General features: G+C 42.4%; 1 protein-coding gene across 2 annotated transcripts in view; it reads left to right on the top strand.

Annotated features, from left to right (window-relative positions):
• Positions 1 to 22828, top strand: part of scube1 (signal peptide, CUB domain, EGF-like 1) — a 121606-nt gene that overhangs the window by 41169 nt on the left and 57609 nt on the right. The window lies entirely within an intron of this gene.

The following is a 22828-nucleotide window of genomic DNA, read 5'->3' on the forward strand; positions in this document are numbered from 1 at the left end:
CAGGGAGGGGCGGGGCCATCTGCTGTGACCAGTTGGGGTGAGAGAAGGAAGACAGGATAAAGACATGCTGTGGAAGAGAGACAGAGGTTAATAACAGATATGATTCAATGCAGAGAGGTCTATTAGCACATGTTCAGTGAGAAAGGTGACAGGAAATGCTCAATGCATGATGGGAATCCCCGGCAGCCTACACCTATTGCAGCATAACTAAGGGAGGATTCAGGGTCACCTGGTCCAGCCCTAACTATATGCTTTTGCAAAAAGGAAAGTTTGAAGCCTGATCTTAATCCAAACTGGAAGCTGGTTCTACAGAGGAGGGGCCTGAAAACTGATTCCATTCCATAAAATTATTTCTCCTTGACTGTTTTCATCACTCAGTTTTGTGTTTCAGCCGAGGATTTTGACTACAACCTAGGAAGGTAGACAGAACATTTTGAATTCAGTAAGACAGTCACAGGACCCCACAGCCACCCTAGCCTTTGTTGATGAAGAAAACACAACCACTGAATACACTGAATACAAATACAACCACAACAATGTATGCCACCTTGCAGGAGATCTAGATGCTGAGAATAAAGAAACCCATCTGCACATCATAAAACCTATTGTTCAGGCATTTACACACCAGATGTGTAACATCTGTGTGCATTAAAAATATTTTGAGTCAACTAAATAGCGTCACCTGAGCAGCCGTCGACACTGACCATGTAGTCTGATCATTTTTTCTGATCCTAATCAACAGATCTGAGCAAGTGCACACATGCCTCAACGTGCATGAATTTCGTGTCGCTTTCACAACATGATTAGGTTGTAACGGCCTTTGCTCTACACTGCTGTAAAACGTATTTGCTCCTTACCTGGTTACTTTTTTGGCTTATTTGTCACACTTACATGTTTCAGATCATTAAGAAATTGTAAATATTAGACAAAGATAACCAAAGGAGACACAACTTTCAGTTTTTAAATAATTCTTTTATTTAAGGGAGAAATCCATCCAAGCTTACCTGGCCCTGTGTGAAAAAGTATTTGCCCCCTAAACCTAATAACTGCTTTACCACCCTTAGCAGCATCTTTAGCAATATCTTGCATTCAGTCTTTCACAGCGCTGTGGAGAAAGTTTGCCCCGTTCTTCTTTTCAGAAGTATTTTAATTCAGCCACACTGGAGGGTATTCATGTATAAGCAGAGTGTAAAATTGATTGGATTGCAGTTTTAAACAGGACCATACTCCTCCCGATCAACTACGGATGCTCCCGGTGCCAGACATCCACAATCCATCGAACACTGTGTGCAGGCTGCAGTTGAATACAAGCTGGCGGGAGGTACGCAGTTGGTTGGAGAGCGCAGTGGACTGGAAGAAACACGGTTTAACTGCAACATGTGAAAAGTTCAGTGTATCCTGGAGAAATTTTAGTTTTACAGCGGAGAGTCCTAGAAAGAGATTTCAGGAGAACCACCCTTCTCTCACCTTGGGAGTAGCAGGGAGGCCAGCGAGGCGTCCTTTCTGTTCATTTGTGTGGAGAAGGCGGGCTCTTGTCTGTGCCCACAAACATGCGAGGCTTGTAACCTAGGGGCACTTTGAATGGAGAGAGACCTGTTGCAGATGAGGTAAGTGACTTATGCGCACATTCAATCCATCCGTCCATTACTTGAGCCAACACAGCGGAGGTCTGCCTTCCACTCTTGGTTTAATCTTTCTGTTTGTCCGCAAATCCGGAACTCAGGTTGGCTCCGAGAGGTGAATGGAAAACCTTCCATAACTGGGATATGAAGCGGGTTGTCGGTCTGACACAATCTCCAAAGGAATGCCATTGAGCCTGAAAACATGTTCAAGATGGAGATTAAATGTTTCAGTGGCAGGAGTTTGATAATTTAGAGAAGGAACTATGAAATGTCCTGATTTAGAGAATCTATGGAAGAAGGCCTGTGACAAGGATCCAGCTTAAACTCCCAGGAGTATCCTCCCCACTGTGTATGAGCATGCAAGAACGCTCTCTGGCTTAAGATCATCTCTATCAGGTGAAAACTCATGGGAAGGGGCATCAGGCTTTATATTCCTTGACCCTGGATGATAAGAAACGGAGCAGTTGAACAACCAAAGAGCAGAGACCAACATGCCTGAATTCTGCCTTTGGTGTTCTGCACATAAGTCAAGTTCCTATGGTTAGTCCATATTACAAAATGTTGCTCGACCCCCTCTAAGTCCTCTGAAAACACAACTTAGAAAAGTTACTGAGGGTGTGTGAAACACATAGAGTTCTCAGTTAACTGCTGCAGCATGCTGAATACAAAGATGTTCAGAAAGTGTCCGAGGACATCAGTTACTAGGACATGAAACATGGTGGGGGAGTGTTTCGTTAGCCCAACAAGCACCACCAGGTATTCAAAGTAGTCCAGTGGTGTGTTGAATTCCACTTGTCCCCTTCTGACTAAATGGTACTGAGGTCAACTTTGTAAAGATGGAGAGGCTTGAAAGCAGAACTGTTTACTGGCAGTGGGTATTTCTTTTCTTTCTTTCTTTTTTTTTTTTTTTACAGTGATCTAAGGAAGTCCATAAATGGCCTGAGAGTCCTATCCTTTTTGTCCACAAAGAACAACCCTACGCCCACTAGAGATGAGGTGGGCCTAAATATACTTCTCGTGAATATACTTCTCAATCGTCTCTCTTTCACGCCGCAACGGATTGCAAAGTCAGCTGGGCAGATCCTAACAGAAGGAAAGGGGCAAATACTTTTTCACTGAAAATCACAGAATGAAAATGGCAGTTTTGCTATTGGAATGATGGTATAGCCAATGATAGTGATGCTCAAATGGGAAACATGAAATGTTCCTGGAAAAACATTTTATCTTTAGATTGTGGTGCTTAATGTGAGTTAATACAATTCAATATAAGGCCTCAAGGGCTTTATAGTTTAAGGTAGAGACCCTAATAAACCCAATGAGCAGATGATCTCATATGAGCAAACACAAGACGATAACCTCTGGCAGAACTGGGCTCATGGAGGGAGAGCCACTGCCCTTCCTGACAGAAGAACAGACATGCTGTGGAAGAGAGCCAGAAATCAGTAATAACTAATGAAATGCAAAGTGGAATATAAATATCCAGGTAAGGAAATCTCCAAAAGTTGATTCTCTTTATCTGGACGTAGCGTTTTCAGTGGGAGAAACGTTTCGTCATTCATCCAACTGACTTCTTCAGTCTCAGCTGACTGCAGGTTTAATCAACCTTTGTAAACAATGCATTTGCACAATGACTGAAACTAGCAGCACTGGCGAACAGTGGCCTGTAGTCTGTTTCTTGATCCCTGAAGACGTCATGTAGATGAGTGATGAAACGTTTCTCCCCAAGTCCAGATGAACAGAATCAACTTTCTAACTAAGAGAGATTTCATGTTCACCTGACCCAAGAAACAGTCACTATATATATAAACTACTATGCTTTGTCAAAAAGGAACGTTTAAATCTAATCTAAAAAGGAAAGGGTGTCTATCTCCTGAATTCAAACTGGGAGCTGGTTCCACAGAAGAGTGTCCTGAAAGGTGAAGACTACATTTTTACTTTGAAATACAGTATCTCAGGAAGCCCTAGTAAACCATCAGACTGAGAGCAGAGTGCTCTATTGGGCTTATACGGTACTATGAGGTCTTTAAGAAAACATGGTGCCTGATTATTCAAGACCTTGTGTGTGTGAGGACAAGGACTTTAAATTTAACAGGATCCAGTGAAGTGAAGCCAGTACAGGAGAGCTATGTCCCTGTCAGTACTCTCTCTCAGGTGTTTTGGATCAAAGGCTTTTCAGTGAGTTTTTAGGACAGTCTGATAATAATGAACAGGAATTTATAAGAGTTTAGCAACTCTGATGCCATTACCAATATTTCTTATTCTTATTATTTTCTCAAAATAATATGTAATGTAATATCAAAGACCATTAACTGCAGACTGTGTGGTGAAATGTTTGTGATGTTTTCCTGTCTTTGTTGTGAAGTGTTGGGGTCATTAGTCAAAAACAGTAATGTATGTTACACATATTAAACAGAACTCTTAAATACAGTACTTTACTTAATTGCTCCCAGGAGAAAGCCATTTGTTACACTATTCCTATATTATTTTTGTGTTTCGCCACAAAATGACCCAAAATGCACTGGCTTGTAATTACCACCGTCCCACACACCAACACAAATCTCTATCCTAATGAGATCCACGTGTCATCTGTCTCTTAGCTTCACTGTGATGAGCTCTGAAACCTGACTGGAACTCTTCAAATAAACTGTTTCTCAGCAGTGATGCAATAATGTAACAGCTTAAATTTGTTTTTTAGTCCTAAAACGTTTGTGTTTTTTGTTCTTACGAGCTCTTCAGCCCGCTCAACGAAGCCTGGAAAACACACGGCGAGTTAAAGAGAGCCACGTCCACTGTACTGTACTTTAAGACACATTCAGTCAGGATTAACTGAAGAAATGCTGTGAACATTTGGGAAGTTTTTATTTTGTTTGATAACACAAACTTGTGAAGGAGAATCTTTGTATTATCATATAAATATTTAGTAAGTCGGCCATTTAATAGTTGATGTTTCTTTGCTGTTACTTGGCTGTTTGAGTCAGAATCAGTGAATGAATAACAGTTAGCACATTGTTTTAGGTCATTCCAAATGTTTAGAGCTGAGCTATTCATGTTTGTGGTGCTCAGTAGTCGTGTTTTGATGTAGAGAAGAATTTAATGTGGAGCATTGGAGGGAAATGGGAGACAGAGTGTCCAATATGATGTCTTTTTGCAATTTTTTTTTGATTTTCCTTCCCAGTTTTTAAGTCCATCACAAAAATAAAATAAAAAACATGCAAAAAAAAAAATTATGTAAAGACCACAGAAGACTAAATTTGTGTGCATAGTCAGCAGCACGCACACAAATGAGGCTGTGTAGGTTAATTTGGCATTTTTTACAAACATTAGAAAGCCTACTATGTGCTGATTGTGCAAGAGACCTTTTTTTTTTAGTTCAATAAACACTTGTTGCAATATCACAGAGCAGAAATTGTGCACATTTACATGCATAACAGACTGCACTTATGATTAAGTAGATTAGACATACCCTTATCAGATCTGACAAATTAATCTGTGCTACTCTTGGTAGATTGGCTAAAGTACTATACTATGTACTGTCAGTAAGACCTGCAGCTGTTTAAAGACAACTGGCATTATTATATCCTTATCTTTGTCCACTTCTATGCTGCTCTTTGCACTTAGGAGCATAAACAGTAACTCAGTTTGGTGTTCAAGACAGCTGCGACCTGCACAGTGTCTGTTTATAACACAAAATGCTGCTGCATGAAGAGGCAGATGAAACCGTGGTCTCGTACGATGTTACACCTCTCTTCACTTGCATCCCAGTCACAGAAGCGTTGGAGGTAGTTTGTAAGAGATCACAGGATGACCCCAACCTCAGCAACAGGACCGCTCTCAGCATCGACCAAGTGTGTTTGAACTGTGTCTTCATTCCACCTACTTCACATACAAGGGTCAGTTCTACAGGCAGAAACATGGGTGTGCCATGGGCTCCCAGTTTCACCCATCGTGGCCAATTTGTACATGGAAGAAGTGGAAAAGAGGGCTTTGCTATCCTACCCTGGAACACCACCAAGTCACTGGTTCAGGTATGTGGATGACACCTGGGTGAAAATCAAATCTCAGGACGTTCCACATTTCACGGATCACATTAACTTGGTGGACCGACACATCAAATTCACCAGGGAGGATATGAAAAGTGGCAGGTTAGCCTTCTTAGACTGTGAGATTTCCATCAGTAATGGGGGACATCTAAAAGCTGACGTGTACCGGAAACCTACGCATATGGATCAGTATTTAAGGTTTGACTCTCATCATCCACTGGAGCACAAACTGGGCGTCATCAGGACGCTACAACACAGAGCGAACACCATCCCCACGGACACAGCAGCCAGGGAGGCAGAGGAACATCAAGAAGGCCCTGAGTAAATGTGGTTATCCCAGCTGGACTTTTGTCAAAGCTGATCAAGGAACTGACTTCCCAGCCCATTGTTCCTTCAGTTGTGCTGGTTTCAGTCATTATGCAAATGTCCTGTTTATAAGATTGAAACCTGCAGTCAGCTGAGACTGAAGAAGTCACCTGGATGAGTGACGAAACGTTTCTCCCACAAAACACTACGTCCAGATGAACAGAACCAACTGTTTCTGAGTCACATTTCTTTACGTTTTCCTTCCAAGGAGTCAGACTTCCTTATCATTTTAAAAATGGTCTGATCAATCAGATTGACGACCTGTCTAGGGTGCACCTGCCTCTATGCCGCTATGACAGCTACTATAGGCTCTATAGGCTCTATGACAGCTACTATAAGTTAAAGAAAATGGATGGATGGGCAGTATTTCATCAGGGTGGCCAGGTGGCCAATCCGTCGCAGGGCTAACACATAGACACGGACAACCATTCGCACCAGTTTTTTTTCTATTGTAACTAAAGTAATTTAAAGTAACGTAATGTAAAGTTATTTCAGACGTTGTAGATTATAAATAACTATGTAAGCGCCCATAGTGAGAGCACTGACATTCTGACTTTCACACTTAGGCAAGATATGGATCGCGTGACATTTGATGCCAGCTGTGGTTCTTTAAATCCTTTGAAACTATCCTGCTGTTGTAACCCATTCAATCTGTCACATTTAATATCCACTCAATGTGTGGTGGCAAGGACCACTGAAGGACCAGTGATCCTGACACGGACAGGGGTTGCTTTCTCTTCTCGTTCTATAAATGCAATAAATGGGCCTATGAATGAGCACAGTGTTGCAATCAGGTTCAAAGACACATGAGAAGACAGTCATCTGTCTTCTATTCAGTGACACATAAAGGGGACACTGGGGCAAAGTGCTGAAGGGTGAGTTAGAGGAGAGAAAAGTGAGGTAAAAGGAAAAGGCAGAGATAGACTGGCCTCTCTGTGCTGTCCCTCTCTAGCCTGAGTGGTCACAGTGTTGGTGTGGTCAGGGTGAAGGCACGTAGGAGCTAGTATCAGGATGTTAGAGGATTCTCTGTTGAGATGTTCGGAGAGAGATCCACAAATAGATGTGTGTTTGCTCACTGGAAACACCATAAAATGTATGCTAACGCCTGTCTTTTTGCTCTCTCCACATCTTACAAAAGGGGAGCCAGATTCAGGTGACAGCTAGGGACACTTCCTCTTCTTCATTTCTGTGTAATGTAGCCGACGAAGTTTGGTCAACTATCCACAGCGCAGATTATCATGTATTTGAAAAACTGAATGATCCATTTCATTTAATCCATACATTTATGTTAACACTAAATTTGTTTTTCATCGATGCTTTTAGGAATCCACCTTAATAGAGAAACAGCACCTTCTCAGTCTCAGTACTTCTGGTCTTCCTGTCTGTCCACCCCGTCCTCTGCGCTGTGTACTTTGTAGATTGTGTAATCCCTGCTGCTGTCAGGGGGATCTTCATGGTAAACAACCAGTGAAGATGCTTGTGGTATATTTCTGCTGCCCTGCTCTTGCTGGCTGTCTCAAGCCTTTAACCGCCACTGCACCGCCCCATCCAGAGCTCCTCAATCAAGAGTTTGTCTCCTGAACCTCTCACTGGACAGGAATAGCAGCAGCATCCCAATATCCCACAGGAATCTCCCTGCACATTTCCAAGCCCACCTTCCCTAATCCTGTATCTTCTCCTTCTTCCTGTTCTTTATGTAATCTGTACAAGTTCTGCAGATTACACAAAGAACGCAGCTTTTTATATCTCATACTGATGCTGTGATGACCCAGATTTCGTTTTCTGCTTCACTATATGCCAGAAGATGCTGAACAGCATTTATTTCAGAGCATTAATGAAGAATTCTGCATTTTAAAAAAATCGTACATAATGTACTAAAAGACAATGTCCCGCTTGGGCCGTTTGTCCCACTTAAGATGTCCAACAGTTCCACCAAAGAGACGTTCTTCTTCTAAGCTTCTCACATGGTTTCAGTTGAATAACTAATAACTAAATTATATAGTATTTGTAAAATAATATTTTATAAATCAGTGATTGGCAAAAGTCCTCAAATGAAAACAGATTCATGGAGCAGAACTTTCCTTTTCCTTCTTTTCCTTTCCCGTTAGTCATCTAATAGCCTCTTAGCTATGTGGTGACTCTTTGGAGCGTCTCCAACCACTAGTTTGCAGAAGATTAACTATTTCTAAAGTAGGTCAAACTATTTAAAAGCAACTGAGCCCCCCAAAAACTGTACTCTGTAACTAGATTGATAAAAATGTAACTTTATGTGGTGCAATATAGAATTTCTTTAAGCTCTGGTATTTCCAGGATATTATGTTGGTGATCATTTGTAGTTCACCTGACGGTAAATGCTGAGTCAGATTATCTGCCTCAAAATGTATTTATGGAAACATATTATATGGGTTTGTGATTTGTTTAGAGATTTGTGAAGACCAGTAGAAATGAACAGTTCCTGCAGTTCACAACGATCTATACTGTATGACCAGCGTGAGTATGAGCAGCAATTTTTCACACCAGACAGAGTGAGAATCTCCAACCTTCCATTTATTTCACAAAGTCTTCAAAGAGTTGATCACAGTGCAGAAACAGCACTATTGGAGGTTCTTATGGTCTCTGACAGTGGACTCATCTCAGACCTCCATGCAGCATTTGATGCTGCTGAACACAACGTTTTACTGCAGAGATTCGAACATACTGTAGGTATTAAAAGTTTGAATCATTTCTAACAGACTCTAGAGACAAACGATTAGACATACAACTGTTTGGTGTTTGTAAAAGCAGAGGAGTCTGTGTGAGAGAAGGAGAGACGCTGTGTGTTAGGTTGTTGCTTTGCATATGGTAAGTGTCAGCTCGCGGCTCATTTCTTTCTTCCTGACACTCGGCTGGGGGATAATAAAGCCTAGCAACAATTGTTTGTTCCATTATGGTGTGTTTTCCACTCTGTTGTGCTTCATAGCTCCGTCTGAAGCACATCCAGACGAGAACCAAACTCTGGCCTGCGAGCTCCCAATTTTGATTTGGGAAGTAGCCCTCCCAGCAAATGTTCCCGATCTGTCATGACGTGAGAGAGCTATGACAGCATGAGTCAGGTATGGCTCAAAGGCCCAACGGTGACATGCGTGTTGAACAGAGAGGCTATTTTCCATTTTGGGGATTTCGAAAATGGGAGATCTGGATTGTCAACTGGGGCTTTGGGTTACCTGCTGACTTCAGGCTAAAGTTTGTGCCATCAGTTATTTAGCCATCATTTAATTAAACCAGTGAAAGTCTCATGTTACTGTCTGTGACCCTGACTTTTTATGATTTGCAGCAGCAGTGCAGAGGTTGATTAGTTGCAGTGTAGTATTACAGAATAAATTGATGCTTCTGAGCTGACTGAGGTCTTCTCTTTGTCTGATTTATTTATTGTGCCTTTTGGACAATGTGGCCTCAGCCAAACACAGTGAAAACAATATGCTTGTAAATTCTTCTCGGAGCTCAACACCAAAATTCCTGGCAAAGTTGGACTTGGCAGTAGGTTGGGAATTTTAAACACCATTTCATGCGGACGCCATGGTCGGTTGAATCTCTGTGAACTGTGGAACCCAAGGACTTGAGGATTTTTAATATTGGGTAAGAAAAATACGCTGCTAGAAAGAAAGAATCACGATGCTGATTGTTAGTTATCAAGATTCTGCGTCTGAGTGTTTCCATGAAGTCAGTTTTCAGCCTCACAGTTGTGCGCGAGCTGTCCTGTGTGTTTTACAGACTGAACCAGCAGAGACCAGTTTTGGAAACCCCTGCAATCTTATGAACTTTAGATAAGATTCGATTAGATAGAACTTTCTTAATCCCTCGGGTGGTTTCCTCTGGGAAATTCAGTAACAGTGGTATAAGTACAGCTGAGTGCGCAAAGCACCGCCGATCTGCAACATGTTAAATCCACCTGCTTAATATTGTTAGTTTGTGGTTAGTTTGTGGTTAGTTTGTGGTTAGTTTGTGGTTACCCTAAACACCTTTGATGCCTCAGTGCATGGACTCTGTGTTTTCCTACAGGTCTCTTCTTTGGTAGACACTGGTCATTGCGTACTAGGTTAACCCCACAATGTCTTCAACAAGCCAGTGTTGGGATTGTTGGTAATGTATTACCCATTACATTTCTTAGAAGTAATCTGCTACATTACTCATTAGATTACTTTCTCATGACTCTGTAAAGTGACCTGAAATGCAGTGTCACCTAATTACCAGTTAACAATATAAACCTACAGTCTCACACATCAACACAAATCCCCAATAAAGATGATGAGGATCTTTCTTTCAGTTTTTTAGGTATGGACACTAGGAATGGGAATTGATATGACTTAAGCAATTCTGATTCCATTATCGAGTCACTTATCAGTTCCATTTGGACTCTAATTAAAATATCAAACACATTATATTAATGCAAATTAATTGTGTGATGTGTGGTCAAGTGTTTGTGTGTTGGAGGCATTTCCCCTCTTTGTTTTGATCAGTGTTGGGGTTGTTACTCAAAAAATGTTTTACACATATTACACACAACTCTTCTTAATAAGAAGGCAGGATGTTACTTAACTACTCCGAGGGGAAAGTAATTTTTTATACTTCTCGTTGTATTACTTTCTCGTTTCTCTGTAAAATGGCCTGAAATGCACTGTCTCCTAATTATGAGTTAACAATATAAACCCTATAGGGTCCAGTCTCACACACCAACACAACTTCCTGTCCTAATGACAACAGACGTGTGATCTTAGTATTTACGTATGACTACAAAGCCCACCTTTGTAAAGGAAGCGAGGACATGTTTGTAAGTGTAATGCAACTAAATTTACAGTATCATGTTACATTAATGGTTTGTATTTACTGCAGTGTCCTTTGTTTGCTGATGCTTTTTACCCCCCACCTGTGAACGGCTGATGGGGTGTTGTCATCACCCTGCATGTGAGCAGCCAAGATTGTGAATGTGATAACTCGAGAACAAAGCCTCATAGAAGGAAATCGATAGCAAAGGCATCTACTCAAAATCTCAGGCAACTTCGAATTTCAGTGATCTTGAACTCAAGTTTTCAGAAAATCTTGTGAATGGAATAACTCAAGTCAGATGTCACACAGGTGTACCTGCTTCTGGCCGCCAGCAGTATTTTTAGCATTTTGAGTGTAAGCTGACGTTTCTGTAGTGTGGTTACATCGATAACCAGATGGCAAAAAGGACAGCCCTTTGCCAGTCAGAGCAAGCACTTGGCAATGATGGAGAGGAAAACTCCCCTTTAACAGGACAAGATCTTCGGCAGAACCAAGCAAGGACGGGGTTAATGCAAAAGAGCATAGAGAGACCATGAAAAACAAAAAGGACAAAATAGGCAAATGTTAGATATCTTTGAAGGACCTAGAAGGACTTTGGTTGGACTCATCTATTTAAATATATATGGGTTTGAAAGTAGCCATAATATCTATGTAACATGTGCTTATATATTGTAGAATATAGCTGGCTACATCAACAAAGAGCAATAAACCTCAGAGCCAGTAGCAGCACAGGTCAGTGGACCACAGTCTGTCCACCATGAAAGCAAATAAACTGAAGCTCACAGTAGAAATTCTTATGTGACTTTTTTGTAAGTGAGTCATTTCTCGTGGTGCATTGCTCCACTGGAACTTAGCGTCCCCCCACCTGTAGATCCTGCTTTAAGCCCAGGATACAAATACATGGAGTTAGGACATGAAGTCCTCAAGCACCCCGAGCCTATAGCAGCATAACTAACTAACCGAGTTAGGGAATTATTTGAAATAATGAGATAATCCACACTATATATATATATATATATATTAGGGGTGCAACGATATTCGTATCGATATTGAACCGTTCGATACAGTGCTTTCGGTTCGGTACGCATATGTATCGAACAATACAACATTTGTAATTTATTTTATCAATTTTCCTTCTGACGATGCTGTTTGTGTTGAGCGCTCAGTGAATCTGTGTTCGACTACTCCGCCTAGGCTGCACTGTCGAGCGCAGATCCACTGAGCGCTCAACACAGACAGCATAGTCAGAAGGAAGAGCGCAGGGCAAGCTAGCGAGACAGAAGTTAAGCTCTACTTGCAACATTCAGATCTGGCGTTTGGAATTATTTTGGTTTTCATGTGACGTATGACCCTCAAGGTAAGCGAGTCATGGACTAAAGTAAAACAGTATGTTGGATGTGCCATGCAATGCTCAATTACATTGGTGTGAACTAGTGTGTTAGCGCAGTTAGCTCGTTACGTGTTGGCCGTCTAGCCCCACACACGGGGCGATCGGCGGTAGCTCGTTAACGGAGATTTGCCGTGTTGTGGCGTTAAGGTCATTTCAACGAGATTAACCTGAAAGCACTAGTGGGAACACAACGAATATGACTGCACATTTACGCCGACATCATCCTAGTGCAAAGACAAAAACAACAAACATGCTATTAACTTTAGCCGAGTCATTTAGACAGCTGTTAGCACATGATTCTCCTTATGCTGCTGAGAATATAGCCCAGAAGAAGCGGATAGTATAGCTTTTATTTTGGAAAGAGACATTTCTCTGTAATAAACTCTCTTTTCCAAAGATGAGTGATTCCTCAATCAGATACAGGGCTTGCAATCTCGCTAGCCCGACGTCCCGGAGCTAGCGATTTTTTCAGTCGGGCTACCAAAATCTATCTCTTCCCTGCCCGTCGGGCTATTGTAGGAAAAATATATGTCAATGCTTTTGCATTCTTTCAGAAATGTAGCTGGGTAATTATGTCATTGGCATCGGTGAGCCACTGTCAATATGTGACATATTGAAGTCGCGTTTGAATTTGCGCTTGTTTTTTTGCTTTCACTTTGCAATCGTGCGAACTGTGTATAGAGAGCGACAGCACTGATCTGTGAGTGATGATAATTTGTGCACCAATTCCTCTGACATAGTCTTATCAATCGTTAGCTTACTATGCAAACATGACAAGTGAAATCTCCCGCAGCAAGCTTAAACATGTGAGAGGTTGATCGCGCAGAGAATCGCTGAGCTTATGTGAGTGCGTGTGTAAAAGCATTTCAGTTCTGCTGAGCCAAATAAGACAGGTCAGGGTGAAGAAGTGACAGCCAAAGAAAAGCTTACCACAAAACGGAGAAGTTATGACAAATCAGACTATAAGGCAAAAAGAAAGTGCAGCTTTATGGTTTCATGGACAAAAGAATTTCTGTGGCTGCAATATGATGAGCTAAATAACCAGGGCTACACATAAGTGGTCCGCAGGTGCGCATTCGCTGTCAAAATAAAAAACACGCACAAGGGTTAGGGTTAAATTTAAAAACTGTACTTTTGAGTTAAAATATATATTTATAATTTTAATAAATGACAAATTAAAAATGCATGAACATTTTTTTTGTATCGAAAAAATATCGAACCGTGACACCAAAGTATCGAACCGAACCGAACCGTGAATTTTGTGTATCGTTGCACCCCTAATATATATATATATATTGGCTCCATGGAGAAGGAGGCTAGAGGGCAAGATCAAAGTAGCACGGAGGGAGGTTAGCCAACTAACGGAGTTGCAGAAAGGTGCGACAAAGAAGGTGCATAAGAAATACAGCAAGCTGTCCATACCTGAGGCCTTGGAAACTGCCAAGCAAAGACTCACAGCCTTGGCCAGCCGCTTGAGGAGGTACACCAGAGAGATAGAAGGCAGGAGAATAAACCAGCTGTTCTCCACAGAACCAGCAAAGGTGTACTCTCAGTGGCAAGGGAACAATAATAAGAGAACAGCACCACCAAGGCTGGAGACAGAGCAATACTGGAAGAGCATATGGGAGAAGGACGCAACCCATAACGGCAATGCTCAGTGGCTAGTGGATCTGAGGGCAGACCACAGCGACCTCCCTGAACAGGGTCCAGTAACCATCACAGTGGCAGATATCCAAGAAAGGGTCTCCAGTATGAAGAGTTGGACAGCACCAGGGCCCGACATGGTTCACGCCTACTGGCTAAAGAAGCTGACTGCACTCCACGAGCGTCTGGCAGCACAAATGAACCAGCTTCTAGTTAACGAGAGACACCCGGAATGGCTAACCGAAGGTCGGACGGTCCTGATCCCCAAGGACCCCAAGAAGGGACCGGTCCCCTCCAACTACCGACCAATAACCTGCCTCAGTACTACATGGAAGCTCCTGTCAGGCATCATATCGGCTAAGATGAACAGGCACATGGGTCAATACATGAGTGGGACACAGAAAGGAATTGGCAAGAATACCAGAGGCGCAAAACACCAGCTACTGGTAGACAGAACAGTCAGCCGAGACTGCAGGACCAGACTGACCAACCTGTGCACTGCCTGGGTTGATTACAAGATGGCCTATGACTCAATGCCCCACAGCTGGATACTGGAATGCCTAGAATTGTACAAGATCAATGGGACCCTAAGAGCCTTCATCAGGAACTCAATGGGGATGTGGCGTACAACACTAGAGGCCAACTCCAAGCCCATAGCACAAGTCACCATCAAGTGCGGGATCTACCACGGAGATGCTCTGTCCCCACTGCTGTTCTGCATAGGCCTGAACCCCCTCAGTGAGATCATTAACAAGACTGGCTACGGATACCGACTACGGAATGGAGCAGTTGTCAGCCACCTCCTGTACATGGATGACATCAAGCTGTATGCCAAGAGTGAACGAGACATCGATTCACTGATCCACACTACCAGGCTATACAGCAATGACATTGGAATGTTGTTCGGACTGGAGAAGTGTAGTCGGATGGTAACAAAGAGAGGGAAGGTAGTCAGAACTGAGGGGATTGAACTACCAGAAGGCAACATTGCAGACATAGAGGACAGTTACAAGTACCTGGGGATCCCGCAGGCAAATGGGAACCATGAAGAGGCCGCTAGAAAGGCTGCAACCACCAAGTACCTGCAGAGGGTCAGGCAAGTCCTGAGGAGTCAGCTGAATGGTAAGAACAAGATCCGGGCCATCAACACCTACGCCCTGCCCGTGATCAGGTACCCTGCTGGGGTAATAGGCTGGCCAAAGGAGGAGATAGAAGCCACTGACATAAAGACAAGAAAGCTCCTTACCATGCATGGAGGGTTTCACCCCAAGTCCAGCACCCTGAGGCTGTACGCTAAGCGGAAGGAAGGGGGCCGGGGACTGGTGAGTGTCAGCACCACAGTCCAGGATGAGACAACGAACATCCAAGAATACATTGGGAAGATGGCCCCAACTGACCGAGTGCTCAGTGAATACCTCAGGCAGCAGAAACCCAAGAAAGAGGAGGGAGACGAGGAACCATCATGGAAGGACAGGCCCCTGCACGGTATGTACCACCGGCAGATAGAGGAGGTGGCTGATATCCAGAAATCCTACCAGTGGCTGGACAAAGCTGGACTGAAAGACAGCACAGAGGCACTAATCATGGCAGCACAAGAACAAGCTCTGAGTACAAGATCCATAGAGGCTGGGGTCTATCACACCAGGCAAGACCCCAGGTGCAGGCTGTGTAAAGATGCCCCAGAGACAATCCAGCACATAACAGCAGGGTGCAAGATGCTAGCAGGCAAGGCATACGTGGAACGCCATAACCAAGTGGCCGGCATAGTGTACAGGAACATCTGTGCCGAGTATAACCTGGAAGTCCCGAGGTCAAAATGGGAGATGCCCCCAAGGGTGGTGGAGAATGACTGAGCTAAGATCCTGTGGGACTTCCAGATACAGACGGACAAAATGGTGGTGGCTAACCAACCGGACATAGTGGTGGTAGACAAACAGAAGAAGACGGCCGTAGTGATCGATGTAGCGGTTCCGAATGACAGCAATATCAGGAAGAAGGAACACGAGAAGCTAGAGAAATACCAAGGGCTCAGAGAAGAGCTCGAGAGGATGTGGAGGGTGAAGGTAACGGTGGTCCCCGTGGTAATCGGAGCACTAGGTGCGGTGACTCCCAAGCTAGGCGAGTGGCTCCAGCAGATCCCGGGAACAACATCGGAGATCTCTGTCCAGAAGAGCGCAGTCCTGGGAACAGCTAAGATACTGCGCAGGACCCTCAAGCTCCCAGGCCTCTGGTAGAGGACCCGAGCTTGAAGGATAAACCGCCCGCAGGGGCGTGCTGGGTGTTTTTTTTTTGTTTTATATATATATATATATATATATATATATATATATATAGTACCGTGTCAAGAGAGAGAAGGAAAGAGAGCAGTGGGAGCAGGCTGTGGGGGAGGTGTGTATGTTTGGGTAGAAAAAGAGAAAAATAAACAGTGAGAAAAACATAGTGGATTGGAGCAGTGCTGTTTATTTGGAGCTGTGCGAGGAGAGGAAGCAGACTGAGGCTAAGGTTGTTGCACAACAGTCACACACACACACACACACACACACACACACACACACACACACACACACACACACACACACACACACAGTGACTCGCACACATACACATCCTCTTCATGACAGAGGAATTCTCAGTTTAAACAAACCATAGCAGGAAATTGGAGGTACAGAGAGCTTTTAAATGACAGGCTTGGGCCACGTGGGAACCTTAAGTACAGGGAACTCTGTGTACCTGGCTGCTATCATCATAGCATCAATTGAAAGCTAAGCTAACCGAAAGCTAGAAATAATGCCATTAAGGTTCATATCGACAGCTTCACTGTAAATGATTGTTAGTTTGACAATTAGGAACCTGATACTTGTTTTTATAGTGTTTAATGTGTTGATGCAAAAGCCCCTAAAATAGAATCAACGACTGCAGTGACTCAACTGAGAGTGAAAAAAGGGCAGATTGATATATTTAAGCTTACATTCAGGGTCCTTGTGAAATGTTCCTAAAAGGACACTGAATAATTATTTTTATGTTATGAAAAGTGTGAGAATAAGCAACTGGATACTTTCCAGCAGTCTAAAGTACAACAATGGACTATGGGTCAGGCTTGCTGTTGAGGGCAGCATTTATTCTGTATTGTATTTTGTATAGTTGATAATGCTCTTAAGCACCACTTGTACACTTTCACCTCTGTATACAAGCTTTATAATGGCTTTATCACGCCTACAAGCATCAACAATGAGCTCAGACTGACCGCAGTGTCGATTATCAGAGGTGGCAAAAGTACACACATTCAAGTACAGACCCTGAATTACTAATTCAACTTCTTTCCTCAAATAAAAGTGAAAAAGTACAGCCTCTGAAATGTATTCAAAAAAGGAACGATGTATGCAAAGCCAACTGCACCTCATGCTATATTAATATAATAATAATATAATAACATATATGAACATATAATATTTTTTTTACTTCCCCTCCAAACCTAACAGAAGAATGAGTGCCGTCAGTGGGACTCCTGAGATAGTCTGAGTGGGTAAAAGGATCCCAACATGTGCTGCTGTTGCTTTGAGGTTTACTGCTCTTTGTGGATTTACGCCACTGAATACAACAAGATGCAGCCCACGCCTGTAAAAAGGTCAAAAGTTGTCTGAAAAATGAATATTCAAAATCAGTACAGGTACCTCAAATTTTTACTGAAGTACAGTAACAAAGTATTTCTACTTTGAAGTTTCTTACTACCTACCTAGAGTACTACCAGAAATGTTGCAAACTCTGCAGCTATGAAAGGATTTCATGCATTTCTCTGCTGTCCATAAAGATAAGACTGAGTGTATGAATGCTTGCTCCTTGTCACGGTTTATTGGCATATTTGATAAAGCTGAACCATCTTGTTTTGTGTGTTTTCCCTGCACGACGAGCCAAACTGCAGCACTCGTGTCTTTTCATACCCCACATTAAAGAACCAGACCTAAAATGGTCTATGTTTATCCTTTGTATTCATTTTCCTGGTCAGTACAGGTAAAAGAAAAGCTTGATGTTTGCATCTGGCTTTGGATGCTGTGAGTTTCTGAGTATGTTAAATGTTGCCAGGCATGTGTCTCAATTCTGTTTTAACACTTAAAAGCTGCTTTTGTGTGTCTCAGGAGTGAACTACACACTATGGGCTGATCAGATATGTTCATATGCACACACACTCAAAGCATGAGTGACTAATGCTTTCCTCCCAAAACCCTCTTCTTTCATTTTATAAATACTTTGTTTAAATATTATTCCAGCTTGTGATTTTTAACCTTTTTAACCTAACGCAAATTCTAATAACTGAGTAATCCCTCTGTTTGTCTTTCTCTCAGGGGTAAATATAACTTATTTACATGAGAGCGGAAGGTCGAATTCCCATTTTTTCTCCCTGTTCTGGCTGTATTTTTAGTTCAGAGTTTGTCTTTGGTAGGTGGAAATGTTTAATACGAGGGCGTGGAGGTGAGCTGGTGAGCAGCCACTGCACAGTAGCAAACACAGGAAACACGGGGAGACGACTTTATGGGAAATGAGACACATGCACACACACACACACACACACACACACACACACACACACACACACACACACACACACATATATATATATATATGCACATGAAGTAAACGTCTTCGACTCTCATCAGTTACCTGCTTTGGACATGTGCTTTGTGCTTAAACTGTTTCAGTTAACAGTGACTATGTGAATCAAACAGTTCCCTGGACATTTGTCTCTCTATGACATCAGCAGCTGGACTCTGGTAACATTACACACTAAACTCTGCCTTGCTTTTGTTTCTGGCTTCCATGTAAGCATTGCTGCTTTGACACCATAGCTGTAGCTCTGAGGGCACGAGCACCCGCACTGCTTGTGTGTTTAAGGAGCAGGCTTGTGGTTTGCAGGTTGTACCTCATTAACTACACATTAAGTGTACTTAACATAACTGCTGACCATTTTTCAAAGAACTCCATCAGTTTTTAGATATAGCTAAAGCTCAGGCAGTCCAGTTCACTTCAGTACATTGTGAAAGACAACTTGCAGGGACTTGTAAGTTGCTTCAGACAGGTGATTAATCACAGTGAACGTTCAGGTGCTTTTAGTCTGTTGTCAAAGTTGGGTTATTTGGCAGCACTGACAGTTTAGGCGCTTACAGAGTGTAATCACTCAATCACTCACATCCATTTTGTATATTATCTGCTTTGAATCCAGTAGCTGCTCATGTGCTGTGATTTTTGGTGAATGACTCTTGAATCCAAACACCTCTTATGTAATAATGGGGTGTTTTTTTTAATCACTTATTTATAGTTTTGAATCAGAGTGTTAGTTTTGAAGTAAAGACACTGCAGGTGAGGGATGGATAGGAAGGAGAAATGAAATGCAAACAATAGTTCTGTTGATCCATCCGTTCCTCAGCTGACATTATGTGTTTCATGGCTCTTTCACCTTATTGCCAAATAGAAATTATTGATCATGTCAGGCTTCTTCAGTGGGCATATCATAAAAAGCAGCAGACCAATTTTAAATGTGACTTTTATATTCATTTGGAAACAATGTTATCCGATGTGCAAAAGTCTGCAACCAGCCAACAAGCAGGATATCTGTAGTGTGGCTGCCCATGGGTGTAGGTGTGTCCTGTATAAAGCCTTGCCCTCACAGAAAGTGATTAAGTTGTTGCCCAACACCTTGTAGCAGGCTTGGTTGCCACTTTCTCACCTCAGACATTCTGCTGTTTAAATCCCTGCAAGTTTCTTTACACCACGTGTCTCTTGGTATCAGGACCTGGATCTAGCAGCAGCAAAATTATACACCAACAGATAATAGTGACAGTTCTACATCCTTTTTACTTTTGTTTTTGTAATTACAAAAACTGCTTCATTATTTATATGGTGGTCTGGACTAAGATATGCTAAGATGCAATGTCTGTGAAGGGCTACTCACAGGCATGTGACATGTTGGCCCAGTCATGTGACTCAAAGCTGAGTTTGTTTAACTTGATACACTGTGTGGATGAAATGGAGTGTAATGGAAAGAATAATTAGCAAGGACTCTGTCCCACAGCCATAGAGACGGGTTGGCAAATACCTGGTAACCAGTTAGCAAAAACATTAGTATGCCCAGACTGGCTGGGAGTGTTAGTGGCTGTGAAACTGACTGCTAAAGCCACAGTCATGCAGGCCCGGTCTGTTCACCAGGCCTGCATGACTGAGGCTTTAGCAGTTGGTGAGTGGTTGCGTGTTGTTGCTAAGTTAAACTGATGACGATTAGCTATATGGTGCTGCACAGAAAAAACAATTGCGATTGCTTTGGTTGCTAGCAGACTGTTGCAGCTGCCCGTAGTGTGCAGTGAAGATGCAGACTACAGGGAGTGCAGAATTATTAGGCAAGTTGTATTTTTGAGGAATAATGTTATTATTGAACAACAACCATGTTCTCAATGAACCCAAAAAACTCATTAACATCAAAGCTGAATGTTTTTGGAAGTAGTTTTTAGTTTGTTTTTAGTTTTAGCTATTTTAGGGGGATATCTGTGTGTGCAGGTGACTATTACTGTGCAGAATTATTAGGCAACTTAACAAAAAACAAATATATACCCATTTCAATGATTTATTTTTACCAGTGAAACCAATATAACATCTCCACATTCACAAATATACATTTCTGACATTCAAAAACAAAACAAAAACAAATCAGCGACCAATATAGCCACCTTTCTTTGCAAGGACACTCAAAAGCCTGCCATCCATGGATTCTGTCAGTGTTTTGATCTGTTCACCATCAACATTGCGTGCAGCAGCAAGCACAGCCTCCCAGACACTGTTCAGAGAGGTGTACTGTTTTCCCTCCTTGTAAATCTCACATTTGATGATGGACCACAGGTTCTCAATGGGGTTCAGATCAGGTGAACAAGGTGGCCATGTCATTAGTTTTTCTTCTTTTATACCCTTTCTTGCCAGCCACGCTGTGGAGTACTTGGACGCGTGTGATGGAGCATTGTCCTGCATGAAAATCATGTTTTTCTTGAAGGATGCAGACTTCTTCCTGTACCACTGCTTGAAGAAGGTGTCTTCCAGAAACTGGCAGTAGGACTGGGAGTTGAGCTTGACTCCATCCTCAACCCGAAAAGGCCCCACAAGCTCATCTTTGATGATACCAGCCCAAACCAGTACTCCACCTCCACCTTGCTGGCGTCTGAGTGGGACTGGAGCTCTCTGCCCTTTACCAATCCAGCCACGGGCCCATCCATCTGGCCCATCAAGACTCACTCTCATTTCATCAGTCCATAAAACCTTAGAAAAACCAGTCTTGAGATATTTCTTGGCCCAGCCTTGACGTTTCAGCTTGTGTGTCTTGTTCAGTGGTGGTCGTCTTTCAGCCTTTCTTACCTTGGCCATGTCTCTGAGTATTGCACACCTTGTGCTTTTGGGCACTCCAGTGATGTTGCAGCTCTGAAATATGGCCAAACTGGTGGCAAGTGGCATCTTGGCAGCTGCACGCTTGACTTTTCTCAGTTCATGGGCAGTTATTTTGCGCCTTGGTTTTTCCACACGCTTCTTGCGACACTGTTGACTATTTTGAATGAAACGCTTGATTGTTCGATGATCACGCTTCAGAAGCTTTGCAATTTTGAGACTGCTGCATCCCTCTGCAAGATATCTCACTATTTTTGACTTTTCTGAGCCTGTCAAGTCCTTCTTTTGACCCATTTTGCCAAAGGAAAGGACGTTGCCTAATAATTATGCACACCTGATATAGGGTGTTGATGTCATTAGACCACACCCCTTCTCATTACAGAGATGCACATCACCTAATATGCTTAATTGGTAGTAGGCTTTCGAGCCTATACAGCCTGGAGTAAGACAACATGCATGAAGAGGATGATGTGGACAAAATACTCATTTGCCTAATAATTCTGCACTCCCTGTAGTTTGCAAACACAATTACTTGCTAAGCTGTAGTGAAACTGTAAGGGATAACTTTTACTTTGAAGGTGAATGTTATGGTTTCACAACCACATGGTGGTTAGTTAGTGAGTGTTAACATTTTCCATGCAAACTACAGGCGACCATGGTAATCTGCTAGTGACCAAAGCCAAGGTGGTTTTTGATGCAGCATCCTGTTTGTGACTGATGTTATGAAATGTAATGTTTTAGATTTGTAGAAAAATTGTTCAAAATAAATGAACAAAACAGTAAATATAAACATGTGTTGGATGAAGGAGACCTTCATCTTGAATGCTCGAGCTCCTGTACTGATAGAGAACAACAATGTTACAATTAAATGCCTTTAAACACTGTTTCAACAACAAATGTTTATTTAAAAATTAACAATTTTTAAATCCTTTTTCTTGGCAGCTTTAAAGACTTTAAAGACTTTTAATAGCACGTGTCATAGTGGTTGCATTTCTGTGAACAAAGACCACATTTCCCTTTTGTTATTTGCTGCCTCTCTGTATTATTTCTCTGGGTGTGTTGCTTTTCTTTTTGGCTTCATTTATGTGGAAGATAAAAACAATATTTCCATTCCACATTTCAGAACAATTTATCTGCACTTTATCTTAGTGAACTGATTCAGCTGCTGTCCAAGTTTTACTTCATTGTCCACAATGTAATAATAATAATAATAATACAGCATCATAGCTTGGTGTTATGCTTGTTGAAGTAATTATGCTCATAACTCAAAACCAAAGTTAGTATTTAAATCTGCATTCCTGATATGCCGATATGTCTTAGGTTAGAGCCAGATGAAGGAAAGAAAGCAAAATAAACTCTGTGTGCGTGTGTGTGCGTGTGTGTGCGCGCGTGTGTGTGTGTGTGTGTGTGTGTGTGTGCGTGTGTGTGCGCGCGCGTGTGTGTGTGTGTGTGTGTGTGTGTAGGTGGGAATGGTGCTTGTTTCCTCTTGTGTTTAACCAGGAGATTGGGGAGGGTTATTAAAAAGGCACAGTCCTTATTTAAAGGAG

The sequence above is a fragment of the Simochromis diagramma genome, unplaced genomic scaffold (genome assembly GCF_900408965.1).
Source record: "Simochromis diagramma unplaced genomic scaffold, fSimDia1.1 OVJJ01000131.1, whole genome shotgun sequence".
In the NCBI taxonomy this organism is placed as follows: Eukaryota; Metazoa; Chordata; class Actinopteri; order Cichliformes; family Cichlidae; genus Simochromis; species Simochromis diagramma.